General features: G+C 37.7%; 1 pseudogene; it reads right to left on the bottom strand.

The window, feature by feature from the left end:
* Positions 1-716: 716 nt before the first annotated feature.
* Positions 717-18445, bottom strand: LOC126070101 (thymidylate synthase-like; annotated as a pseudogene).
* Positions 18446-24904: the final 6459 nt, after the last annotated feature.

The raw sequence follows: 24904 nt of genomic DNA, 5'->3' as shown, positions 1-24904 counted from the left end.
ATTTTGCATCAGATTTGCTCAAGGCAATGCGTCATTTGATTTCCTGACTGCTGCTTCCATGGGCAGCAGTATAGAAACAAATACAATTTCAAATTGCATTTAACTATATATATTATGATTGGTAATGTTCATATACTGATGCGGTGATCCCTGTTGCTGTGGAGTCGATTTTGATTCACTGCAACACTATAGGACAGAGTAGAACTTCCCCCACAGAGTTTCCAAGGAACAGATGTTGGATTCGTACTGCCAACCTTTTTGGTAGCAGCGGTAGCCCTTAACCACTATACCACCAGGGCTCAGATATAGTGATAGTGTTTATATAATACTTGAAACTCACTGACCTTCATACAGATGTAGGTTTGAAATGCATGCACCTGTTTTTCTTAGAGCATATAAACTTTCAGTCTCCTGAGATCTTACTCATATTCTTAGAATTATCATATATGCTTAATGAGTTAATCGAGCTCAAGGCAACTCTGACTTTTTTTTTAGACTAAAAGAACTGGATTTTTTTTTTTTTAAAAACAGCTATCCCCTAAAGGAAGCTGTTCTTAATACCACATAGTAACTGATAGGTTACTGACTGGTTTTTGACCTAGTTCCTTTTTCATTTAGAGCAAGCAAAACAAAAGAAAACAAAACTTTCACCTGGCATCCAGACCAACCCCTAAAGACTGTCCATATCCTTGAAAGAGAACTTCTTCAAAGGCATCTCAGGTAGACATTTCCATTTTAACTGTTAGATGAGGATTGTAGCCTTCAATCTGAAAATCTTCTGCTTTGAACTCATTAATTATCTCAACTTCTTATAAGTTTTGAGCTTGGGGAATGGCTTGATTTTTAGTAGCTTAATATGACTTAGGTAAACACAAGTGTCTCCCAAAATATGTACACAGTCACTTGGCCTGTGATTCAAGTGATCATAGAGTCCATGTTGAAAAACACCTGGGGGCCCATGTCTCTTGATGCTTTTATAGCTCCCTGTTCACCACATAGACTTGGCATGGGGCATGGCATGGAGGCAGTGCCACCCCAGGGGGATCTTTTGGACTCTAAGAACACATGATGACTCTTTTATCATTGGGGTTTGTTTTGATTGTGTCTATAATGTTTGGCAATTGGTCGACTCCTTGACCTGAATAATCTGAATATATCCCTTTGCATTCTGTTCTAAAATGCCTGCACTGAAAGTCATAAAATGGTTCTAAATCTCCTTTTCCTGGTGTATCCTACTTTGTCCAAAAAATTCTTGGGATCCATTGGCATCTTAAATTTTTACTTTCTTGGAAGACTATTCTTTAGCATTTGTGAGTCCCTTGATAAACCACAGTAATACCTACAAAACACCCGTTCTAGAGTACATGTTTGGTTGTCACCAAAGGAAACCACCTCTGTCAGGTTGTGGTGTGCCGGCATGCTAAACACAAACATGTCTGCACAGACAAGAAGAGTTTCTGTGTGCTCAAACAGGACAAGGATGTAGACCTGCCTATTGGCTATAGCAACTCAGGAATCCGTGGCAATCTTGGTGGTCCGAGGAGCCCAAGAAGCAGAGGGCAGAAAGCAAAGGTGCAGCCAAACACCATAAGAGAAGAGCATACTGAGACCCTGGGCCCGGGCTAGTCTTATTAGAAGCTTGTCTTCTGGGTGTGAGAGAACTGGAAGAGATTTTAGAATGTTTACACAAGGAAGTAAGATTTCAGAGAGAAAGAAAGAAGAAAATACAGAGGAAATACTACACAGTGAGAGAGCAAGGTCCTTGAGGTTCTGTTTTCTTCTGCTTTTTCTATTTTGCCTTCTCAGATAAGTAGGATTATGAATCCAAAATGGCGAATTGTTTTTCTTTTTTTTTTTAGTTAACATAAGATCTGTCTTAAAGCTTGGATGGGAGAATATGTTTTGTCCTGTTACATATACTTACACATAAGTTAGCCATGAGTCAAAGACAACTCAAGGGCTACTAAAAACAACATGATTATTTACTTGTCTTCTTCATAGTTCTGTTTTGTTTGGGTTATCTTCTGGTCAGCCTCTCTTTGAAAATGCTACATTAGGAGGCAGTCTGCTTCTGTAAAGATTACAGACTTGGAAATCCTATGGGGCACTTCTACTCTGTCTATAGGGTCACTATGAGTCAGAATTGACTCTACGAAAACTGGTATTTGAGGTGGGGAAAAGGGTGTACTGGATGGAAGGCACTGAAATAGGACTAAACTACCCAGGGTTAACACAAACTATATTTATTCAGGGCTTGTGTTAACTTTTGTCCCTAGCCCAAATAAGGTATTCTGTTGCTTGAAGAAATATTTTCTCCAAGACACACTGAGTCTTTATTTTGTTCTGTAATATTTTTAGAAAATAGCCTTGACCCTCTATTAAAGGAAGTTTTACTTGAATATGCAAGTTGTTACTGTAGATGGCAAAAGCCACGCTGATGTAGAATTTCACTATAAATATGCTCATAAGTAGCACCTTAATCATATTTAGGTACTTCTAGTGAAAAAGACTTTTTTTAATTATAGAAAAATGCTATTTGTTTAACAGTGGTCTCTTTCAACCTATCTGAAATATTACTGGTTCTGGAAGCACAGCACTTTGTTATACGTTCACATTTATCTGCCATCATGGCTGATATAAAAGGTTAAATATCTCTACTCTATGAACAGTAGTATATAGAAAATGAGTTCAGGTGACCTCCATCTGTCTCCAGATGCTATGGCTTCCATTCTTCCCACACCTAAAAAAATTAGTCAAATTACAGTAATTGAAACCTGTCACTTACTCTGGTGTGTGGGTACGTAATGGCTTTTTTGTTTAGCCTTGCGAAGCTGGCGGCAGCTCGGTGATCACACATCAGCTCTGCAGCAAAGAGCTTCAATGTGAGGATGACAAATCCTACCCAAATTCAACAGTCCATTGGTCCCACATTTTAATGAGAAGCCTTTGCCTGTACGCTATCGTTGTCATCCTTTTTCCTTTAGAAAAAGATAAGTACTCACAATAGTTTAGTCAGGTAAGAAGAGGAATGTGTAATGCATATTATCAATTATCACTCAATTATTTCCTAACTTTTATGAGCAATTGAGTACTAGTCTCAAGTTAGATGCAAATGATCATTGATGATGATAGCTATAAAACACTTACAAAATGCTAAATGATATATAAAACATATGAAAGCTATGTATCCTGTCCTCTAACTGCTTATAATCTAAGATAATAAGATAGATATTTCCCCTTCTGCCTTACTCACGCTTTGACCCGCAGGAGGGGATAATTAGGCTTTGAGTGAAACAGTACCTGATATTTGAGAATATTTTGTCTGGGGCAATTGATTACAAAGGGGCCCAAGGGAACATTTTGAGTGATGCAAGTGTCCTACATATTTATTATCAAAATACATCAAACTAAATATTTGAAATAAATACATTTTAATATATTTAAATTATGCCTTGCTTTCTAATATATAAAGTAGCATATATAAATTCATGTAAAGTCCAACTAACTGATAGAATGTTGTTAAAAAGATATCAACAATGAATTCATAGAAAAGGAAATACAAATGGCTCTGAAAAACGTAGAATGATGCTAGATCCCTCTGAAAGTAAGAGAAATGCAAATTAAAATGAGATACACTTTTATTTTTTTACCAATCAGATTGGGAAAATGATTTATAAGAAACACATTTTGTAGGAAAACAAACACTGTCATACTTAACTGGTTGGAGCGTAAATTGGTACCATTCTGATGGAGGCTAATTTGGCAGTAGCTAACAAAATTACAAACACTTGGACCTTTTGATCCTGCAATTCCACTTCTGGGGAATTTGTACAACAAATATACCTGTAGACAAAATAACATATGTACAAGTTTATTGTCCACTTGTGTATATAATATGTTTTATGTGCATTTTTGCTTTAGACTGTGAACTCCTATGGTCCAAGTATAGGTGTTCTCATGCGTAACCTGCACATTTACTGATGTAATTAGTTATTTAAATTTGTGTTACGCTTGCTAACTGGCTTATAAATGTGAATTAAGACGTTTTTACCAATAGGTCACAGTTACTGGAATGAAAATTCAGAAGAGGGGAATGAATTAAATAAAGCTGGAAGTTGGGTAGGAATGTAGGAGATAGTAAGAACTATGAGAAATAAACCCACTTGTGACCCTCTCATTCATGAACTTTAATCAATTACTTTTTCCATTCACATGGCCCTCATTTGACTTTAACTTTTAATTCTGAAAACTGTCTCTTCCGTCAGCTCTAGCTGCTGGATTACCGAACTCCTGACTCTTGGATCAAGGGACACTTCTCTCTGTTTCATTGACGAAAGTAGATCTCTGTCACTGTGTGCACGTGTACTTGTGTGTGTTAGAGGGAGGGCAAGGAAGAAGGAGATAAGGTTTATACTGTCATTAGCCTTTGAATTTCTATTCCTTTCTCAATTCGCTCCGTATTCCAAAGAAGTCACACATATTAAACACATGCCAGGTACTGTATAAGTGCTTGATACGCATTATTTAACTTAATCCTTGTAACAATACGATGAAGACAGTTGTATTATTATTATACCCATTTGATAGATGAGGAAAATAAAGCTGCAAGAGCTGAACAACTGTCCCCAAATCACATAGCTAGTAAGGAATAGAACCAAGATATAGATCCAGTTCTTACATTTAATCTATGCTTTTTGCTACCCTTCTTAACAGACTTGGAATCCATGGGTGGCACAAATGGTTAGGTGCTTGACTGTTAGCCAAAAGGTTGGCAGTTCTAATTCACCCTGAGGCTCCTCAGAAGACAGGCCTGGCAATCTGCTTCCGAAAGGTCACAACCTTGAAAACCCTATGGAGCAGTTCTAGTCTGCAAATGTGGAGTTGCCATGAGTCGGAATTGACTCAACAGCTACTAACAACAACTGATGAGACTAAGGGGTCATCTTCAGAGCTTTAGGACTACAAGGATAGATACTCTGATGAACCATATATAGGATAGTTCCAGAATAGTCAATGACAGAGATGTAAGAATTGGATGATATATTGAGCAGAGTACAATAGTCTGTAATTGAAATGTCTGAAATAGCATGAAAGACTAGGTCATTATGAAGGAAACCCATACTTTTATAGAATGAATGAAAACATTTTGTCAAAAAATTTAACACGGGAGAAAAGAACAAAGGATTTGAGGTTCTGTACTGGATAAAGGAGCCCTGGTGGTACAGTAGTTAAGAGCTACAGCTGCTAACTAAAAGGTCCGCAGTTCAAATCTACCAGCCACTCCTTGGAAACCCTATGGGGCAGTTCTACTCTGTCTTATAGGGTTACTATTAGTTGGAATTGGCTCAACAGCAATGAGTTTTTTGGGGGGTTTGTACTGGGAAAAAGGACATGCTAGTGCTTCTTATTAGGGAAACCTGGTAGTAGAGCCAGCTTGATTAAAAAAAAAAATGAATTGCATCCATCACCCAGTTCTGCTTAGATGGGTTAGACTATTATCCAGACAGGGAAACAAGAAGAGGAATAGCTATTTGACAGAAGGGAGAGGCAGGTGATATGAAGCCTAAATGGAAATTGGGGCTAAGCTTGTTTTGGTAGCATACTTAGAATAAAAAGGCTGGTGCCAGAATGAAGACTAGTAAAACCAGACTCGAAAATCATAGGAGAAGGAGTAAAGCTCAGAGAGTTGATCATGAAACAGTTCAATGACAGATCAATAGATCTGATATAGGTCTTTGAACTAAAACATCAGATGTTTATTGTATAAGATGTATATCTGCTTAATATAAAAAGTTTCACTGAGCTGAATTCTATCTGTGCATAATTTTCAGTTAATTTTAGGCTGATAGAAATATCACTTTCATGTATTCTGCTGTATCTCACTTCTCTTCATGTTTGGATTTCTTCTGCTGAAAGTGCACCCCAGGGACCAGAGCTATAACCAAGTGCCGAGTCCCATTCCAACTATAAAATTAACCATTATGGCTCTTTGGGGACCTCAAAGGAGACAAAGTCTTCTATTTTAAATTGTCTCCTTTCCTCCCTGTACCCATATTCTCAGTGAGACCTGAATTTATGCCTATCTCTAGCAGATAATTTCTGGATAGCTGCCAATCCTAGCTGAAACAATGGCCGATTTCAGGGAGTTTGCACATACCATTCGAGAAATACCCCTTGCTGGAGCCCTGGTGGCATAGTGGTTGAGAATTTAGCAGCTAATCAAAAGGTTGGCAGTTTGAATCTGTCAGCTGCTCCTTGGAAACCCTATTAGGCAGTTCTACTCTGTTCTATAGGGTCCCTATGAGTCAGAGTCAACTCAAGGGCAACAAGTTTGGTTTTTGGTTTGGCTCTGTGGCCCACATCTGTGCAGCTCAGGGATTCAGGGACCAAAAGGCTGCACATATGGAAGCTCTGCCTGGGAGACTGTCCCCATGTTAAGCCAGGTGTCTTCAAGAAAGAAAGTCTGAGATCAAAGATATGTTCTAAAGATTATCTCCTTTTTGAGTGTCCTTTCCTGCAGTCAGTCTCCCTCCCTTGCACTGACCAGTTACAATGGAAATTTCTTCACAGCTTAAAAATTATCACTTAAGTTACAGTCTTTGGGACAAAGAGTAGACTTCTGTGGTTTATTAAATCATTGTATTCTAATATCTCACAGAACACATGCTAATAACATTTAACTCAGAAGAAACAATTTTTTCCAAAATTAAAAAGTTACAGAGGACATGCTTAAGTAAATGGTCATTTGACAAGAACAAAATATAAAGTTTGGACAAATTACTAGGGAAAAGTGGGGTAAATTATTGTGTAGTTTTGAGGTCCTTTATGTTCTTCCTGATTAAGATTTGCCTAAGTTACTCTCTGGAAATAAGATTCACTTCATCAATGATAACCCACACTTCCCAGGGCCAGGGCATTCAATAATGAATGAGTCTAGATAAAATGGGTTCCAGAAATATAATTATAATTTTAAATATCATATGATGGTTGTGTTTTCTTTAAAATAGCTCTGTCTTTTAGAGATTCATATTGAAATATTTATGTTGTTGTTGTTAGGTGCTGTCAATCGCTATGATGAAATATTTATAGATGAAATAATATTATTTGCTTCAAAATAATCCATGGATGAAAGGGAGGGAAGAGGTAGAGAAAAGAAGTTTGGCTAGGAGCTAATAATTGTTGAAATTGGGTGATAGGTATCTGGATGTTCATTATAACACTTGTTCTACTTCTGCGTATGTTTGAAATTTTCCACCATAAAAAGTTAAAAAAAATAGTATACAACGAATCATATAATGAATGATCTTAGAGGCATTTGTACCCTTTAGCTCTTGTGAACATTATTACTCTCTTCAAGCACCGATAATCCAAAAGTTCATAGCAACTGTGCTTTATACTTACTACTTACCTCTGCCCTCTACATCTTCATTTAGCATATAATGTTGGCAAAAATTATCAATGACTTACAAGAAGGAACACTAGGGAATCCAGCTGATAAGCCAAGTGTAGACTAATCTATACTACATCCATCTGTGTTTTTAAGGAAGCCATCCCAGCAGATCAATGGACCTAAATGTTCAGATACAAGAAAAAATGTTCAGAAGAGGTTTTAAACATGGCTCCGAACCAGCTCATTCCTGTTGGAACCCCTGCTAAGAATTTGCATTTCCGCCCCATGTATACTTAATTAGAATCAGATTTTAGGAAGATCCTCAGGTGATTCTTATGTATAATAAATAGTGAGACCTGCTCTACTAATGGTTCTCAGATTGGGTCCCTAACCAGCAGCATTTAGCATCACCTGGGAACTTGTTGTTGTTAGGTGCATAGTGTCAGTTCCAACTCATAGTGACCCTATGTACAACAGAACAAAACACTGCTCAGACCTTCAACATCCTCACAGTCATTGTTATGCTTAAGCCCATTGTTGCAGCCACTGTGTCAGTCCATCTCATTGAGGGTCTCCTCTTTTTTGCTGACCCTCTACTTTATCATGGTGTCCTATTCCAGGGACTGATCCCTCCTGACAACATGTCCTGAGTACGAGAGACGTAGTCTTGCCATCTTGCTTCTAAGGAGCATTCTGGTTGTACTTCTTTCAAGACAAATTTGTTCATTATATTGGCAGTCCATGGTATATTTAACATTCTTCTCCAACACCAGAATTCACAGGTGTCAATTCTTCAGTCTTCCTTATTCATCGTCCAGCTTTCACATGTGTAGGAACTGATTGAAAACACCATGGCTTGGGTCAGATGGACCTTAGTCTTCAAGGTGACATCTTTGCTTTTCAACACTTTTAAAGAGGTCTTTTGTAGCCGATTTACCCAATGCAATTCGTCCTTTGATTTTTTGACTGCTGCTTCTGTGGGCGTTGATTGTGGATCCAAGTAAAATTAAATCTTTGACAACTTCAATGTTTTCTATGTTTGTCATGATGTTGCTTATTGGTCCAGTTTTGAGGATTTTGGTTTTCTTTATGTTGAGGTGTAATCCATACTGAAAGCTGTGCTCTTTGATCTTCATCAGTAAGCATTTCATGTCCTCTTCACTTTCAGCAAGCAAGGTTGTGTCATCTGCATAATGCCAGTTGTTAATGAATCTTCCTTCAATTCCGATGCCCTGTTCTTCTTCATATTGTACAGCTTCTCGGATTATTTGCTCAGTATACAGATTGAATGGATATGGTGAAAGGATACAACCTTGACGCACACCTTTCCTGATTTTAAACCACCCAGTATCCCCTTGTTCTGTTTGAATGTTCTGTTGAACGAGCACAATTAAGTGTTCTGGAATTCCCATTCTTGTCAATGTTATCCATAATTTGTTACAATCCACACAGTTGAATGCCTTTGCATAGTCAATAAAACACAGGTAGACATCTTTCTGGTATTCTCTGCTTTCAGCCAGGATCCATCTGACGTCAGTAATGATATCCCTGGTTTCACATCCTCTTCTAAATCCAGCTTGAATTTCTGGAAGTTCCCTGTCGATATACTGCTGCAGCTACTTTTGAGTTATCTTCAGCAAAATTTTACTTGTATGTGATATTAATGATATTGTTTGATAATTTCTGCATTTGATTGGATCATCTTTCTTGGGAGTAGGTATAAATATGGATCTCTTCTAGTTGGTTGGCCAGGTAGCTGTCTTCCAAATTTCTTAGCATAGACAAGTGACCACTTCCAGCACTGTGTCCATTTGTTGAAACATCTCAATTGGTATTCTGTTAGTTCCTAGAGCCTTGTTTTTCACCAGTGCCTTCAGTACAGCTTGGACTTCTTTCTTCAGTACCACTGGTTCCTGCTAATATAGTACCTCCTGAAAAGGCTGAACGTTGGCCAATTCTTTTTGGTATAGTGACTCTGTGTATTCCTTCCATCTTCTTCTGATGATTCCTGAGTCATTTAATATTTTTCCCATAGAATCCTTCAATATTGCAACTCAGGGCTTGAATTTTTTCTTCAATTCTTTCAGCTTGAGAAATGTGGACTGTGTTCTTCCATTTTGGTTTTCCATCTCCAGGTCTTTGTGCATGTCATTAGAATACTTTACTTTGTCTTCTCGAGCTGCCCTTTGAAATCTTCTGTTCAACTCTTTTACTTCATCATTTCTTCCTTTCACTTTAGCTACTTGACATTCAAGAGAAATTTTCAGAGTCTCTTCTGACATCCATTTTGATCTTTTCTTTTTTCCCTTTCTTTTTAATGACCTCTTGCTTTCTTCATGTATGATGTCCTTGCTGTTGTTCCACAATTCGTCTGGTCTTCAGCCATTAGTGTTCAATACGTCAAATCTATTCTTAAGATGGTCTCAAAATTCAGGTAGGTTATACTCAAGGTTGTACTTTGGCTCTCATGGACTTTTTCTAATTTTCTTCAATTTCAGCTTGAACTTGCATATGAGCAATTGAAGGTCTGTTCCACATTCTACCCCGGCCTTGTCCTTATTGATGATTTTGAGCTTTTCCATTGTCTCTTCCCACTCATGTAGCTGATTTGATTCCTGTGTATTCCATCTGATGAGGTCCACTTGTATAGTTGCTGTTTATTTTGCTGAAAAAAGCTATTTGCAATGAAGGTGTCGTTGGTCTTGAAAAATATTGAGAACCGTTAGAAATGCAAATTCTCAGCAGAGGGTCAATCCACAACTAACCTGTTCGGAGACCTAGTTCTAAAGGGAGAGGATAAAAAAGAGGATAGAGGGGGCAAAATTCTGTTTTTATTAATCTCTGTGATCCAGAGTCAAACCCATGTCAATAAATGTTTATAAGGTTTACTTAATTAGAATTTCCCTAACAATTCTAATAAGCGCATTTCAAATGCTCTTACTTTGTAAAATGCCAGGAATTAAGTTAAATTACAATTTCCCTGAGGGAAAAAAAAAAAAGCACTCTCAAACATACTGATTTTTTGGTTGGCTTTTGCCATAGCACACCTCCCTTGGAAGTAATACAAAGTCATTGTACCAAAAAGAATTAGCCAACATTCAAACTGTGCAGGAGGTAGCATAGATCTGATTAAGAACTGATGGTACTGAAGGAAGAGGTCCAAGCTGCACTGAAAGCACTGGTAAAAACAAGGCTCCAGGAATTGATGGAATACCAATTGTGATGTTTCAACAAACAGATGCAGCACTGAAAGTGCTTACTTGACTGTGCCAAGAAATATGGAAGACAGCTACCTTGCCAACTGACCAGAAGAGATCCATATTTATGCTTATTCCAAAGAAAGGTGATCCAACCAAATGCAGAAATTATTGAACAATATCATTAATATCACATATAAGTAAAATTTTGTTGAAGATCATTCAAAATCGGCTGCAGCAATACATTGACAGGGAACTACGAGAAATTCAAGCTGGATTAAAGAGGACATGGAAAAAGGGATATCACTGCTGATGTAAGATGGCCTGGCTGAAAGCAGAGAATACCAGAAAGATGTTTACCTGTGTCTTATTGACTATGCAAAGGCATTCAGCTGTGTGGATCATAACAAATTATGGATAACATTGAGAAGAATGGGAATTCCAAAACACTTAATTGTGCTCATGAGGAATCTGTACTTAGACCAAGAGGCAGTCATTCAAACAGAACGAGGGGATACTGGGTGGTTTAAAGTCAGAAAAGACGTGCATCAGGATTGTATACTTTCACCATACTTATTCAATACGTATGCTGAGCAAATAATCCAAGAAGCTGGACTATATGAAGAACGGGGCATTAGGACTGGTGAAAGACTCATTAACAACCTGTGATATGCAGGTGATACAACCTTGCTTGCTGAAAGTGAAGAGGACTTGAAGCACTTACTGATGAAGATCAAAGACTATAGTCTTCAGTGTGGATTCCACCTCAACATAAAGAAAACCAAAATCCTCACAACTGGACCAATAAGCAATATCGTGATAAGCAGAGAAAAGATTGCAGTTGTAAAGGATTAATTTTCCTTTAATCCACAATCAGTGCTCACAGAAACAGCAGCCAAAAAATCAAAGGACAAGTTGCATTGGGCAAATCTGCTGCAAAAGACCTTTAAAATGTTAAAAAGCAAAGATGTCACTTTAAGGACTAAGGTGCACCTGACCTAAGCAATGGTGTTTTCAATAGCCTCACATACATGTGAAAGCTGGACAATGAATAAGGAAGACTGAAGAAGAATTGATGCCTTTGAATTATGCTGTCAGTGAAGAATATTGAATATACTATGGTCTGCCTGATTTGAACAAATATGTCTTGGAAGAAGCAAAGATGCCGAGACTTCGTCTCACATTCTTTGCGCATGTTATCAGGAGGGACCACTCACTGGAGAAGGATATCATGCTTGGTAAAGTAGTCAGCATTTTGTTAGGGTCACTATGAGTCAGAAAGGACTTGATGGCACCTAACAATAACGACAACAGTTCCCAGATATATTGTGCAAATTTTCGTACCAGGTCATCGGCTACAGCCTAAATAACAAGGTAGAACTGCTCCACTGGGTTTCCAAGGAGCAGCTGGTGGCTTCAAACTGCTGACCTTTTGGTTAGCAGCCCAGCTTTTAACCATTTTGCCACTAGGGCTTCTATAACAAGGTAGTGTCCAGTATTTTGGTGTCAGCACATTTTTAGATATAGATAGAAAGATGGCTAGATGGTTCATTCATTAATCAACTGTTTATGAGGGAATTATGGCATAGTGTTAAATATCCGGGTCCTGGAGCCAGCCTGCTTGGGTTGAATCTCAACTTTTCCTTTTGCTGTGTAGCCTTGGACAAATTATGTAACCTTTCTGTGCCTCATTTTTTTCCAGCAATTTCACAGTGTTGTGGATTAAACAAGCTAGTGTTCATAACGGGTTAGTGTTCATAAAGGATCTGAAACAGAAACAGCGGTTACACTCATGGAACCTACTTTATAGCAATAGACGTGTTATTGGACATCAATTCTAGACTATAGAGCTGGAAAAAGACTAGATTTGTCTAGTCTGATCTTATTTTACAGTTGAGAAATTTTAAAGACCACAAAAATAAAATGATTTACTGAGGTTACATGCTGACTTGGTATTAAAAACACTAGAATTTTATTCCCTGAACCGAACACAGGACAATGCCCATACGTCCCAAGTGTCAGAGGATAAGTTTCCAGCATTAAGCTCAATTTATTGGTGTGTATCGCTTTACACAGCAAATGTGTTAATTAAAAGATATGTATAAAATAAGGACTTTAAATTGTGTTGTAATGAAAAATACAGACAATTTTCTCTTTATGTTGGTGTGATTGTTAAGGTTGTGTGTCGAATTGGCTGGGTCACGATTCTCAGTGGTTTGGCAATTATAATGTATTTCGACAGTTGTGTAATGATGTAATCACTTCCATGATGAGATCTGATATAATGTCATCACCTTCATGATGGGTTCTGCTATGAGTAGCCAATCAGTAGAAAGGGAGTTTCCTTGGGGGTGAAGCCTACCTATAATATAGGTGGACTTTCTGGCAAGGCTCATGGGCTTTTGCTTGCTCTGGACCCTGCAGCTGGCTCTTCTTCATCCGACCTCCAGTTCTTGGGACCTGAGCTAGTAGCTTACCTGCTGTCTTGCCTGCCAATCTTGGGATTCATTGTTCTCCACAGCCTGTGAGCCAGAGGCCTGCTGTCTGATCTGCCTATCTTGGGTTCGACAGCCCCTACAGCTACATCAGTTCGGGGAAGCCTCCAGCCTGACTCACTGATTTGGGACTTTTCAGCCTTTACAACCTCATGAGCTATGTCCTTGATATAAATCTCTCTCTCTCTATATTTATATGTTTTACTGATTTTGCTTCTCCAGAGAACCTAGCCTAAGATAGTCGGTAATATAGATGCTCACACTCCTAGAGCATCTGGTGTTTAAAACAAAACAAAAAACCAAACCAGTTGTTGTTGAGTTGATTCCAACTCTTGGTGACCCCACGTCTTCCAGAGTAGAACTGCTCTCCACAAGGCTTTCAAAGCAGATTGCCAGGTCTTTCTTTTGATGTGCCTCTGGATGGGTTGGAACCACCAACCTTTTGGTTAATATTGAAGTGCTTGGCCATTTGTACCCCCAGGGACTTCATCTGGTGCTTATGCATTGTTATTTTATAAATTATTTTGAATAAAGCATACTTACGAATTCTTTGGAAAATATATTTTCTTAGCATTGACACTATTTTAATTTTTTTCTATGTTATATTGAAGATTTTATGAATTTTTTTTAGTTTGGTATAATATCTAGATGCCAGTATTTTTTTCCAGTAGAATGTAGCTCTAAATTTATTTTAAGAAATAATTGGAAATAATCACGTAGTAGAAACTTGTGGAAAAATTTTCAGTAATTCAGCAGTGAATTAAGGAAGAAATGTCCTGGTCTCTACTGCAAATAAATGCAATTTTTATCACATGCAAAAACAGAAACAAAAACTGATTCATCATTAATGTAGCTTATGCTTCAGGCAGTTTTTCCAGTGGAATGGGTGTGAACTCTGGGTTTCATGGCTCATCTCTTGGCCTTTATACTCTGAAAGAACAGAGCAGGTCAAGAAAAATTTCTAAAAAATCTTCAGAGAAAGTCAGACTATCGACACAATAACAAGTTTCCTCACAGTGCTGTTAGGGATTTACAGCCGAGAAAAGGGCATGTTCACTTTCAGTATCTGCTTTGGCTGAAATTCTGGAGTGAGATGAACTGGAAAGTTATTTCTCTTCTTTGGGATATTTAGAGTGTTTTCTTGGGATACAACTCGAGCTATTTGTCTGTTATAGCATAGAACATATGCCTTACCCTCCTCCTCCCACTCCCTGCAGTCCAGAGAGGTGAGCCATGAACTTAAACAAAGAGCAGAGTTTAATTTTAGGTTTTCACTGCACTTGAATATTTGTCTTCTGAGTCGAACCTTGATATCTCTGCACCTTCATTTACATAGCAAATAAATTCTGGGCAAAACATCCTGGCCTTAAATCAGAGATATAATATTTTTTAAAATTTGTCATTCCTGAGCATGAAAACATTTAAATGATTTTCAATTTGCCTCCAAATCAACACAACAGCCCCTTGTTCAGACAGGTAGACATAACCTTAATTTTACTTAAAAACTTATGCTTCTATTAAGAACATGATGTCTGTGTGTGATTTTAGTGAAAGTTTTAATTCAAAAGAGAAACAACTTATTTGGAACTTTATCTTCTCATTTCCATGATTTACTTGCTGCTTTTTTTTTTTTTATCTTCCTCTATATTTTTAAATCCACCTTAAATCTCTTTTTGAGCAAAACCAAACCAAAAACCAAACCCAGTGCTGTCGAGTCGATTCTGACTCATAGCGAGCAAGGCAATCTATAAAGAACAAATTTCTAACGCAGCGGCTCTCCGCCAAGGCTGTACATCAGACTCATCCGGGGAGCTTGAAAAATTACCGATGTGTAGGAAGGCCTGGCAGCGTACTAGTTAAGAGCTACAACTGCTAACCAAAAGGCCAGCAGTTGGGGTCTACCAAGAGCTCCTTGGAAACCCTATGGGGCAGCTCTACTCTGTCCTATAGGGTCACTATGAGTCGGAATTGACTCCAAGGCAATGGGTTTGGTTTTTTGGTTTGGGCTCCATCATGGGACTCTGGTGGTGCAGTGGTTAAGCATTTGGCTGCTAACCAAAAGGTTGGCAGTTCAAATTCACCAGTTACTCCTTGGAAACCCTATGAGGCAGTGGTACTCTGTCCTATAAGTTTGCTATAAGTCGGAATTGACCCAATGGCAACAGGTTTTGATTTGGTTTGGGCTCCACCATCAGAGATTTGGGGTTTGGGATAAACCAAAATAACTAAACCCATTGCTGTCAAGTCAATTATGACTCATGGCAACCCTATGTATTATATAGAGTAGAGCTGCTCCATAGAGTTTTCTTGGCTGTAATCTTTACGGAACCAAATGGCCAGGTCTTTCTTCTGCAGTGGTGCTGGGTGGGTTCAAACCGTCAACATTTATGTTAGTAGTCAAGTGCAAACTGGTAGCTTGAGTGTAATGACCAGCAGAGATGAGAACTATGACTTTAAAGTCATTGGTTAACAGAGAACTGCCCTGCCTGAGGCTTTTCAGCTTACCTTGAATACCTGGCACTTGGGAAGATCATTCTATGTGGGCTCTCAGGCCTTCTCCCAACTGCCTCTGCATCTGTTCCTACTACATTAAAGCAGAACAACACAAACATGTAATTAGTATGCTCATAAGAATGCTCATACCTAATATTATTTCTGTGAAAACTTCTGATTTTTCTTTTCCAGCTTTAAAATAGTGGTTTGTTTTTAAATGCCTTATGTGAAAAAGCCAACATTGCTGGGTAAGAGGTGAAAGCAGTTTGTATAATTTCCAGAGTTCAGAAAGGAGCCTGGCCTAATCCAGTAAGGTTACTTCGGACAGTAACAATTTTCTGCCACCTAGTGGACATTAAAAAAAACCAAAAACCAAAAAAAAAAAAAAAACCCATGTCTTTAAAACAAATCAAAGCAAAAAATCAAAAAAGAAAAAAGAAAGAAAGAAAACAAACCCAGTGCCCTGGAGTCGATTCCGACTTATAGCGACCCTGTACGACAGAGTAGAACTGCTGCATAGAGTTTCCAAGGAACGCCTGGCAGATTTGAACTGCGGACCCTTTGCTTAGCAGCCGGAGCACTTAACCACTATGCCACCGGGGTTTCCAAAACAAAGAAAGCATTATCGAAAAGGTATATGACTTCTAAGTATCCTGCCTCTGGAAGGAAATACAAACGGTGCCTCAAATGCAGTCTTTCAGTGGTTTTATTTATTTATTTATTTTCTCTAACGTATAGTTTTAACGTCTAAAAAATTCATTAGGCCTTATTGCTTTTCTTAATGTTGCTAAAAAATGTGGACACTCACATGAAATAGAAATCATATATGTCCAGTTTCTAAATGTTTGCCTACTTAGAGACTTGTGGTATAGGAAAACATGCCTGTAAGTCTTATATGTGACTCTTTTAAAAATTTCTCCTCATCAACGTTGGAGGCAGCTGAATCTAAGGTTAAGAGCATGGCCTCTAATGACAAGCCTCCTGGCTTAAAATACTGGCTCTGCTTTGTGCTAACATGGGAACTTGAAGAATTTAAGCACTTTGTGCCTTGGTTACCCTATCTATAAAATGGGGATAATTAAAATACCAACTTCATAGGGTACCTGGAGGAATTAAATCCATTTTCAATCACATCATATGCATATGAAAGCTGGACAATGAATAAGAAAGACTGAAGAATTGACACCTTTGAATTGTGCTGTTGGCGAAGAATATTGAATATACCATGGACTGCCAAAAGAACAAATAAATGTCTTGGAAGAAGTATAACCAGAATGCTCCTTAGAAGCAAGGATGGCAAGACTGTGTCTTATATGCTTTGGACATGCTGTCAGGAGGGATCAGTCCCTGGAAAAGGACATCATGCTTGGTAAAGTACAGGGTCAGCAGAAAAGAGGAAGACCCTCAACGAGGCAGATTTGACACAATGGCTGCAACAATGGGCTCAAGCATAAAGATTGTAAGGGTGGTGCAGGACGGGGCAGTGTTTCCTTCTGTAGTATATAAGGTCATTATGAGTTGGAACCAACTCCATGGCACCTAACAACAACAACAACAATCCTTGCAAAGCACTTATTGTTCAATGAATGTCATTATCGCTTTTATCAAGGAGCCTTGGTGGTGCAGTTGTTAAAGTGATTGACTGCTAACCAAAAGGTTCGCACTTGGAAATCACCAGTGGCTCTGAGGGAGAAAAATGTGGCAGTCTGCTTCCATAAAGATTTACAGCCTTGGAAACACTATGGGGTAGCTATGAGTTGGAATCAACTCAATGGCAGTGGTTTTTGATTTTTTTTTTATTACTTTTATCATGGTTTACGTGTGTATCTATATGGTATTTACTAATTATAAGGAAATGGTTCAAAAGTGACTTAAACAGTGACACAATTCAATTTAAAAAAAACAGCAAGCATTTATTTAGGCCTATTTAATACTCAAGAGTACAGGGAATAAAATACAAAGCTATCCTGAATAAAACATGGCCCTATCTTTGAGTCAATGTTCTCACAAGCTCATGTGGGATAATTAACTATAACTCAAAACAAATACAATAAATGTGAAAGCAGAGTTATTATAAACAAAGTGCAGAAGAAGGAGAAGCTATTTCCAGCTGAAGAGTTGACTTATGTTCTGAATCTGAAATAATGGATATATTTTAATGGAAATTAAATTGCATAAGTGGAGATTGTAGGGAGAAGGCTCCAGGTAGGGAACTATTTGGCACAAAGGAAGCCAGGTGAAAAAAAAATCTAAGATTTACTTATTTAGGGGGCAATAAGTAATAAGATCCTGCTAAAGGTCAAGGCTTCTTCCTTCTTCACCTAACATTGATTTGCATGTCTACTCTGTGCCACGCTCTCTGTACTAGGTGACACAGATGTGAAGGTAAGCAGAACAGACAGAAAATCCATCGGGAGTACAGAGAGAGCAGTCTGGGATGAGAGGGTGGGCCAGATTTTGGAGGGGGCTCAATGGTGAGCCAACGAAGGCAGCTGAACAACAAAGGCTCCACTGAAGAAATATTTATCTGGTGGGGGAAGTGTGTAGGCTGATTGAAGAATGAAGAAGTGCAGGGAGGGAAACTTATTTCAGTGGGAGGTAATTTAAAGATTCTAGGCGAGAGGTAGGGAAGTCTTGAACCTTGGAAGAGAAGAGGAGAGAACAGACTTAAAAGACATCCAACAGGTGGAATAGGCTTGAGACCAACAAGAAGCAGTTATGCGGGGAAGGAGAAATAGCGACCCTAGGATACCACAGAGAGAGGCAGTGTGGTTATTATCAGCATTGCTGGCAGCATAGACTCTGCGGTCATATCCAGCTGTAGTGGAGTGACTTGAGCCAGTTGTCTTTTTAAACTTCAATTTCCTCATTACTCCAATGGGAAGAATTAAAAATACCACCTTGTTAGATTGTTGTGGAAAATAAAGGAAAACATTTCCTATATTACTGGGACCATGGTGAGTCTTCAACCCTGGAGGTTATTAGGGGAAGGTAATGTATATGGTTAATGTGCTAGGCTGCTAACGAAAAGTTGGAGGTTCAAGTCCACCCAGAGATGCCTCGAAAGAAAGGTGGGAAGAAGGCCTAGCGATCTGCTTCTGAAAAACCAGCCACTGAAAGCCCTATGTAGCAGAATTCTACTTCCACATACATGGAGTTTCCATGAGTTGGGATCGACTAGAGGGCACCATTTTTGTTTGCTTATTTAAAGAAGGCTAAAAAAAAAAAAAAATTTTTTTTTTTTAAAGGCAGAATCCCCTACACCTGCCTGCAGTTAGCATCAAATGTATTTGAAAGGGAGATCACTCTCACCTTAAAAGGTTGACAATAATGCAAAGAAGATATTTAGCTGAGAATTTTCAACAATTGTTCCACATTAGAATGTAAACAATAAATTAAAGACTTGTAATTTTTTTCATTTGGAAATCAATGTAGTTGTGGGTTGTGATACTACTCTCTTTGTAAACTGGCAAAGACTTCATTTTGGCAGCTGGAAAAATATCTCTTATGAAGAATACAGATTTCATGAAAAAGACAAAGAATGAGAATTAAGCTAAAATTTCTATATCCAGAGTGTTATTTTTCCTCATCTCAGAATCTGCCTTTGGCCATTTGCTAGCTGTAGTCTTCTATTTTCCCATTCTTAGGAGCTACATACAGAATTCACTATAAAGGCTTTGGTAAGTGGGAGTGTGGGGTGTGGGTGCTGGTTAAAGGTCAGGCTATCTAGATCCACCCCCCCCTCCAAATACATCTAAGTGTTTATTTTCTGGAATTCCACCAGAAGTAATTATGTGAATTGTCTGAATTTGCATCTCAAGGAAATTAATACACGTTAGGAGAAAGAACACTAAAATGAAAAGTGACAGTATCAAGAAAAGGAGAAGCTTAGGAAGGAGCAACAAGAAAAACGCTGCATGCTGGCAGGGTTGAGGCAGTCCGCGAAGGCTGTTCCGGAGTGATAAGAGCATTTAAGATACCCACAGCTACATGTATTCAGCAGTAGGTTAAAGTAAAATTGTCTGCACTTCTGAGGGACAGAGAAAATACATTTTGCAGCGGAAGCAAAGTAAGTACATCTCTAGCTGCCTGTAAGCACACAATACAAAACTTGCTGTGCAGATTATCTCCAAATTTGGGAGGCTTATTTGGGATGGTCTGGCTTAACATAAAAGCTACGCAGTTTACGCACATTCCACTTTGAGGGCCCTAGAGGAAACTTCAAATACAGGCAGTTATCCTTTACAACACCTGAAAATTTAAGTGTCTCAAGACACCGGTGTGAATGCTGGTTGAGGGAGACTTGGCCTACGTATTAAGATTCTATGGACAGAGAAAACAGTGGTGTCAAATTCAAAAGTTCAAAGCAGATGCTTGAGATCGTTGGCACTGATCTGGGATCTAGTGCTTCTCACATGGGCAACTCCATACAGGAAGACCTAGGGTGAGCAGCAGGAAAAATTTACGTGTTTAACTCTAGTTACTGACTCAACCCAGAGAAATTATAGCAATACTTTCACAACTAGAATTTAATTCAGTATTTATTGAATGTCTACCACATACCAGACATTTCACCAAGCAGTGAGTTTATAAAAGATGAATAAGCTCATGATCTAGAGGTGAAGTGAAAGAAGGAAGATGAAGGTAACTGGCATTTAGTATGTTTTTTAACTGTTTAGTATGTACCAGGTAAATGTGAGGAGTTTGCATATATTTTATTTAATATTCACAGCAAGTTTTTGAAGTTTATGTTATAGTCCTCAATTAAATATTAAAAAGTCCAAGTTCAGAGAGTTCAGTATCTTTATCAAATGTCACACGACTAGCAAGTGGCTGAGCTGGGATCTCAACCCAGTTTTTCTGGCACTAAGACCATCTTCTCTTAACTAGATTGCCTCTCATTCCTAACTCTAATATAAATCAAGGTGTTTAAACTGCTAAGACAATTATAAAAGAAGTTGAAGCAAATGAATAAATTTTGCAGAGGTGTATAAGTGAAGGTTTCCCAGGGAAGCTCCTTTGATCTGGGCTTAAAGTTTGAATAAAATTTTGGCAGGCAGATGAGAGGAGGAGAATCTGAGGCACAGGAAATAGTATGGGCAAAGCACAGAAAAATGAAAATAAATGGTATTTTTGGGGAAACAAAAGCAGATTTCAAAAGAAAATTGAAAAGTTGTGGCATTTCTTATGGGACTTACATATAAGGGATTGGGAAAGGGAAGAGCCAAGACAGGTTTTTTTTTTTTTAAAACAACTTTATTGAGATATATTTTACATACCATACAATTTATTCATTTCAAACATATAATTCACGAATTTTACTAAATTTACCCACTGATGCAACCATCACTATAAATTAGTTTTAGAACATTTTCATTCCCCCATACTCATTAACAATTAATCCCGTTTCCTACCTCCAGGCTCCAGGCAACCATTAATCTACTTTCTATCTACAAAATTTCCCCTTCTGGACATCTAATATAAGTGCAGTCATGAAATAGGACCTTTGGTATCAGGCTTTTTTCACTTAGCATTCTGTTTTCAAGCTTCATTCATGTTGTGGTATGTCAACACTTCATTCTTTTTCGTGGTTGAATAATATTCCATTATATGAACCGGTTACATTTTATTTATGCATTCATCAATAGGTTTCTTGGGTTGTTTCCAGCTTATGGCTATTATAATAACACTGCTGTGAACCATCATGTGCAAGTCTTTGTGTAGATGTCTCCATTTCTCTTGGTTAGATATTGAGAAGCAGAATTGCTGGATCATCTGATAGCTTTGTGTTCAATTTTTGAGAAACTACCGAACTGTTTTCCAAAGTGGCTGCATCACTTTACATCCTTACTCATAATTTATGAGGATTCCAGTTTCTTCACATCCTCGCCAACATTTATTATCTGTCTTATTATAGCCATTCTAGTGAGTGTGAAATGGTTTTTCATTTTGGTTTTAATCTACATTTTTCTAATGATTAACATAAATTTTAAAGGCTCTGATAATGCATTAACTAGAAGGGGAACATAAGAAATTAAGTGGAATTAGTAGGAAAGATAATAAACTTGTGAGCTGTCTGCATGACATGGAATTGCAGATGTCAAAAAAGTGGTAAAAAAACAAAAACTTGGGCCTGGGACTCAAGAGAATTTAGAATAGGTGACATATATTTGGGATTCATCTACACAGAGAAGACAGTTGAAATGAAACTAGGTGCGTTTACAGAGGGAGAGAATATTGAGGAGAGACTATTTAGGACTATATGTTTTTAAGAAATGGGTATAGGATGAGGTACCAGTGAGGAAGGCAGAGATATATGAATGGTATCATGGATGCCACTGGCTGCAAAAGATGTCTTTAAAGTGTTAAAAAGCAAAGATGTCACTTTAATGACTAAGGTGCACCTGACCCAAGCCATGGTGTTTTCATTCACCTCATATGCATGCGAAAGCTGGGCAATGAATAAGGAAGACCAAAGAAGAATTGATGCCTTTGAATTAGGGTGTTGGTGAAGAATATTGACTACACCATGGACTGCCAAAAGAATGAACAAATCTGTTTTGGAAGAAGTACAGCCAGAAAGCTCCTTAGAAGCAAGGATGGACATGTTATCAGGAGAGATCAGTCCGTGGAGAAGGACATCAGGCTTGGTAAAGCAGAGGGTTGGTGAAAAAGAGGAAGACCCGTGATGAGATGGATTGACACAGTGGCTGCAACAACAGGCTCAAGCATAACGACAGTTGTGAGGATGGCACAGGGTCAGGCAGTGTTTTTTTCTGTTGTACACAGGGTCGCTATGGGTTGGAACTGAATCGATCACACCTAAAAACAACAACATTGGCAGAAAGATTTTAAAGGAACATGGGGCGGTAAACAATAGCAAATACCTCACAGCAGCATACAAAGTTGAGGAATAAGATCATTGGCTTTGGCAACTAAATAGCCATTGGTGACGTCTGAGAGTAATTTCCATTGAGTGGAGGAGACAGATACCAAATATCAAGTCCAAAATTTTATCAAGCTTTTCTCTTTTCTGTCCATTTATTTTTCTTCCTGTGAATGCTTTCTAGTTTTGGAAAACTTTTATTATGCAGGGAATGCAAATGTTTTAAAAATTCTACTTAGTTACCTATTTATTCAGGGATGCATGTTTTTATCACCATTCTCTTTTCTTTCTCTGTTTCTCTTCTATTTGCACTTCATTTTCTGGTGAAGAGCTTGGGTTGGAGCTCTCGGATAAACAGTCTCATCTATGATGCTACAGAGATAAGCCAGGAACAGGCTGATAGGCTATTCTTAAAGAAAAAAAAAAAAAAAAGCCCCTGGGATTCAGTGTATGATCTTCCATAAGTATCAAACTTGATTTTTGTTTTTGTGTTTGGTGGGAAAAGCATTTAATGTCACTGTTTGAGTCATTGAGTGGATGTCTGCTGAGCTCATTAATGTTCGTCACTCGGAGAACCCTTTATGGAAATCCACTTCTTAAGTTTATTACCCTTCGTGGGAAAAATTTGACCCAAATACTCTTTGCTCCTCTGTGACATGGATCATAATTTTGTCACAGCAAGCTCTTTCCTTTCTTAACCACAGAGGTATCCAACCCAGTAATTCCAAATACAAATAAACCCTGTTATTTCTTTTATGGACTCAAACTTTGAGCATGAATCTCTTCTCTTTCTTTTCCCTGCTTCTTGATTCCTAAATTTAGAAATATTTCCTGTTCTCCCATATTCAACAATGTATCTGGGCATAAATATGTCCAGCATGGAAACATCAGAATGGTCAGCATTCTGAACAACAATTTATCTAATTTTCTCTGGATGATGTATTTTTAGGACCATCTAGGAAACCACATGGATGACTGAGTGGTCTGACTTATTTCTAATTTCTCATGAGTAGGATGGTTCAAATGAAGACTCTTGGTATTCTTGCTTCTTGATATCCCTTTGTTATATATTTGTTATTGGCATAACAAATTCAGATACAGTAATTTCTGAGAAGTTGTAAGGCCAAGTCTAAGTCTTGAAAGGTCTCTTTTACTTCTCCCTAGAAAGAGGGCCTCAAAATTCCCAAAACATTTATTTACAGTGACTCCACGCTGACTTGTGGGATGTTGCTGGTAGAATAATGAAGATCTAAAGGTCTCATGCTTTTGGGGGAAGAGGTTCAGGATAAAAGTAACATCCTGGAAACTATAATTTATAATGATGTTCTGACCCTTGGATTGAAGAAGCTCTACTCCAAAGCATGAAGTTTATCTTTTAAGTATGCACGAGAATTTTATTATCTTCTGAAATCATGTGATTTTAAGAGAGCAACTAGAAATCTTTGGTGAGAGGTGTTCTTCCAAATAACTTTTTGTGGAACATAAAACATTAAATGAATTCAGAATCTTATCTATCTCCAAAGAGAAACTAACTGATGCTGATAGTGTGGATTAGCTAAAGTTTCATGAAGGTTTGTGTTACTGACACAAATTTTGCTTTAGACAGAATAAATAAGAGTATAAAACCATTAGGAGTTTTAATAATTTCTCTAGTACAAAAATAAGTAAATAATAAATAGGAAAGACTATCTTAGTCAAAGCAGGAAAATTCAATTAAAGTGGGCTATTTCTGATAGAATATTCTGAGAATCACAGAAATCATAATTAGAAATGGAATAATTCTTCTTAGTTTAGAACATTTTAAAATGTGAGCACTGTGAAAAACAGCATAGATGTGGCCCTCCTAGTTTAATGTGAATGGCATTACTAAATGGGTGAAATACAATAATATTTATTTTTCTCTGAATGCCCTGAAATGATATCTGAATCATTTAGGTTTGTTTGTTATAAAAATGAAAGGGACCTTAAAAAGAGTCATTATGTCCCCTTATGTAATAAAAGTAAAAATAGCACAAAAGTTAAGCCACAACTCTTCTCTTTACAAGTTAATAATAATAATAGTAAATCACTAAAATCAATTCGAGAAATATATACTCTGTTAGAGGCAAGTTTACTCGGTATAAGAAACTAATTACTGAAAATCACAATTTGTAAAGCAAGGAAAAACTGTATTATTTCAGTAATAAATATCTATCTATAAATATATCTGAGAATAATTCAAGTGCTTAATTAAATATATTTAAAGCATACATTGTAATAATCACTTTCATATTTAAAAAATATTAATCATTATCAATACTTACCAAATAGATTAAAAACACTTTTTTCTTAACTTCAAAAATGGTATTCATAGCATCAGACATGTGTTTGGTTGATTTTCCATTAGTGCTACGGAATTTTGCAGTGATTTTTAATTAGTGCCATTTGTGATCAATGTTATGCA

The sequence above is a fragment of the Elephas maximus genome, chromosome 1, assembly GCF_024166365.1.
Source record: "Elephas maximus indicus isolate mEleMax1 chromosome 1, mEleMax1 primary haplotype, whole genome shotgun sequence".
Classification (NCBI taxonomy): Eukaryota; Metazoa; Chordata; class Mammalia; order Proboscidea; family Elephantidae; genus Elephas; species Elephas maximus.
This window is presented reverse-complemented; position numbering and strand designations above follow the sequence as displayed.